This window comes from Corapipo altera, unplaced genomic scaffold (assembly GCF_003945725.1).
Source record: "Corapipo altera isolate COAL_440 unplaced genomic scaffold, ASM394572v1 23b, whole genome shotgun sequence".
NCBI classification, from domain to species: domain Eukaryota; kingdom Metazoa; phylum Chordata; class Aves; order Passeriformes; family Pipridae; genus Corapipo; species Corapipo altera.
The window spans coordinates 3,365,331-3,369,222 of record NW_020884885.1 but is presented as its reverse complement, the minus strand read 5'-3'; the positions used below and the strand labels follow the sequence as shown (position 1 = coordinate 3,369,222).

At 43.8% G+C, this 3,892-nt stretch overlaps 1 protein-coding gene across 1 annotated transcript in view; it reads left to right on the top strand.

Moving 5' to 3' along the window:
* Positions 1-2,060: 2,060 nt before the first annotated feature.
* The window catches only part of PLEKHH1 (pleckstrin homology, MyTH4 and FERM domain containing H1), a 57,736-nt gene continuing 55,904 nt past the window's right edge, over positions 2,061-3,892 (top strand). The window contains exon 1 of the mRNA XM_027642262.1: positions 2,061-2,376. The gene's annotated coding sequence lies outside the window, so the exon portion shown is untranslated. The remainder of the gene's footprint in view (positions 2,377-3,892) is intronic.

Below are 3,892 nucleotides of genomic sequence, written 5' to 3'. Positions count from 1 at the left end.
CTGTAGGCATGACTTCAGTGCAAGACTTGGAACGCAGCCAAAACCCTTCCCACAGACTAGCACCATCTTTTACTAGTGTCTTCTGTCCCCCACTCCCAGCCAGTACAGGCCACCCTACTGGTCATGGATATGCAAGGATCCTCCATCAGAGGCTGTCTTTTGCAGCCTCTCCTGCTCTGACCACAGAGCTGCCCCAGGTGCCCAACAAAGTTCTTGGATCAGCACCCAAGCAGAGGGCAAGCTGGGACCTGCTTTCCTCTTTACTCAGAGTATTGATTTAACAATTTTTTTAAATGGTATTTCCCCTAGCTCTGTTGTGGACAAGGACAACCCCTTCTCCCAGCCTACCCAAGCCTCTTCCATCCAGCAACTCTTTTCACAACTCTATTGAGGATCAGACACACGAGTTCACTCCCCATGATCTCTTATTGTCTAAGTTCTTGCGCTGAGAAGCTATTTGCAGTGATGGGTCAATACAGAACTGTAATGAACAACAGCAGTAATACGGGTCTATGCTATACCATGGAGCTCCTCTGGTGACCTGCAGCACCCACTATTGCCTCCTCAGCACTCACTCCTTATAAACATGTGCCTCAGACAGGTGATGTTTAAGAACTGGGCTGAGATGACCAGTCTGTCCATACAGCGGTCACTGCTGCTGCATGTCAGAGGGTAGCTGACCAGAGGATATTTCTTTTACTTGGATTGAATTCAAACCACTAATATATAATCAGTTCCTTGCTCCCCCATGTTGTTTGGGTCTCTTTCTCTGGTGCAGCTTTTTGCACTGTGCTTCCAGAGACAACTCTGTAGATAGGTATTTGCCTATTTACATTTCACAGGATACCTGGGGAAGCAAAATTACCATAGGCTGCTGCCTACTTTGCCTGAGCTTCCCTCCCTCTGGAAAGGGAAAGACCTGTTGCTGCCTCTCAAGGAAGGGCTGAGGGATATGGACTCTCTCTTGCAGCAGAACTGTGGCCAGCCCTCACATCACCGGGGCTGCCAGAGCCACAGGTGCAACCCTCCAGGGCTCTTCACGATTCCTTCCAGCACCTTATCACAGCTCCACCACCCTCTTTCAATGCCTCCTTTACCTCAGCATGAGCAGCCAGGCCCCTCAACCTTAGGGCAGCAACATTCAGTTTTGTGAGTATTGTTGAGCCATCTCTGTCTGCATAGTTGCAGCATCTGGACGTGACACAGTTTACCTGTGACATACATCATGTGTAGCACCAGTTGCACAGCAGTTACTGCTGTAGGCTGTAGACTCAGAAACAGATTCAAAGAGTGCTGTGGTATGTGGGAACCTTTTGGGCTGCATACCAGCCAATGCCAGACACGAAAAGACCAAACAAAACAAATATACTTGCAAGGACTGTTTTCCTTCTCCTCAGCTTGAAGACTCCCACGTGCCATCCTTCTTTCTTCCCCCCTCTGAAACAGGAGTTGAACAGGTACACACCAGCATGCTGATAACAATTTCAAACTGAGTTTTTAGGCACCAGTTGTCTAATCTATATTCTAGATAAACCAATGAGAATACAAGCATTAGAAAACAATTATTGTGAGAGATATTATGTCTCTATATTTTTATAGAAGAGAAAGTTAAGTTTTTTATCACAGGCTGCTTTAGTGATAGTTGATGGCTTCTTATTCTATCAGGAAAAGACATAATGAAATCTGGTATGTGGAAGCCGAAACTGGAGAAATCCAGAGATGAAACAAGGAGAGAGCTATTAATACTGAGAATAACACTGAAGTTGCCCCTGGGATGACTCCCTAAGGAAAATGGGAATTTTCCATTGTTTTGCTCTGTGCCAGTCAAGACTGTATATATAAAACATATGCTCTTGCTCAAATTCTGGCTTGAATAGTAGACATAAGTGTCTTTTTGTGTGAAGTGTGACAAGATGACCATAATGCAATCAAAACCAGCTGACAAAGTACCTGAGGGCAATGGTTTCCTGGCCCTCCCACTGGGTCCTCCCACGAGCAACTGGTTTGCAGTGAGGTGATCCACAGCTGCCAGTCTCTTATTTTTCTGCTGCATGAGCTTGTCATTGCTGATTAGAAGGGAAGCAAGGCAGGGGGTTGCAAGTCTGTTCTGTCTGTCAGCACACTGCAAGCCCAGGAGAAAGAGAGTAAAGGAATTAGGCACAAAGGCTATTTTCAACATCTTTAAGCCTGTAACATCGGTGGAATTCAGAGAACTAGTATGAAGCCTAAGTTGCCTGTGGAGAGAGACAAGTACCTCAAACACATGTTTCAAGGACCTGTCTTGTTTTTGTGCAAGTTTTTTCCCACATAGGATTGAGCCTTCTGTGGAGCTCTGACACATGGACTTTTGGTCTGGCTGGTGTCCTTGCCCCTTTGGTAAGTTTTCAGCAGTGCTGTGTCTGGAATGCAATGCTCTCTCCCACCTGCAGAACTATGACAGTTTTGCTTACTAAGAGAAAGAGTTTCTTCTGCTTTCATCTTCTGACATCTCGTTCTCATTTATCTCTTTGTCCTTCTATTTAGTTATCTTGGATATGGTCCTCTTAACAAAGCAGCCTGTGCTTGAGTTCTGATAATGATAGTCTAACAGTACTAGTTCTCTTGAATCTGCCAGTGAATTTGTTTTGTTAGTAAGATATTTGCTGTTTATAGTAAATTTTATTTTTTGCTGAATGATTTGTCTGCAAATTGGAAAGACTGATATACAGTGCTTGAGCAGCCATATTAAAGATAACTGCCAAGGGAAATCACTTGGGAACAAGGAGATACTACTTGCTCTTCTTACAACCTTCTCCATCTGAACTCCAAACTATTTTTCTATTTGCATTGTTTAACGGAAGCCACAATTTTATTTTTCTAATAATAATGTTTTAAAATACTTTAACAGAAGCAACAGAAGACATAAGGAGACATAGCTTTGAAGAATAATTGCATTAAATACACGGCAGCAGGTTGTGTGAGTGCCGATGTGGTTCTGGGCCTCCAGGGGTTAAAGCAAGGTGTGTGCAGGCAATTCTTGGGGAGGTACTTTGTATAAAGTTCAGTGAGGAATGTCCTGGCAGTCAAGCTTCATTGCCTGGGAAAAACACAAGGCCAGATTGATGTTTCTGTAAGTGATACGACCTGGTTGACTTTGCTGGTGCAAATGAGAGAACTTGACCAGTGCCTTTAAAGGAAGAATAAAAATACCTCATAAAATTCAGATTAAGAAGTATTGTGTTTGCATGCTGTGGCTGAAAGGAGCAGGAATAGGATGGGGAACTTGAAGGGAATAGCTGCTTTTCCCACTTTGTCTTTGGTCAGCCTCAGTTCAGGAGGGGATTCTGTAAAGGGTGAAGTTAGCTTTTGCCCTCTGAAATACCTAAAAGGAGATACAATTTGTGCTGCTTCTGGTTGTTTATTACAATTCTTTGATAACTGGGAATAATGATTAATACAGGCTCACACTCAACATACAGATTGTAGGCAACTGGAGTCCCTTCCACTGGGAATTGGGTGATACTGTCCCAACAGCCATCTCCATCTCTGGCTGTATTCCTGCCTGTCCTTGCTCAGCTGGCCAAATGAGAGAGCTCCTCACCAGATGCCTATTTCTTTTCAGTTTTTGCCTGTCTCCATTTGACTCTCCAGCCATCTCTTTGTAGTGCTATCCTGCTCTATGCCTGAACCAGCTCCATAATGTATGCTTTGTCTTTTAGCTAGAAAGGAACAGGCAACTTCATTCAACCAAATTCCCATGAAACTGGAAATTGATGAGAAATCTAAACCGAAACCAGCTTTAGGAAACTGCAGCATCCTCAGAGTCTTTGGAAATCTGACTATTTATTTGGATAATGAAGTGTAGATTTCAGAGTTTGCCTTTATTCACTCCAGTGTCCAAATCTTGGCCTTA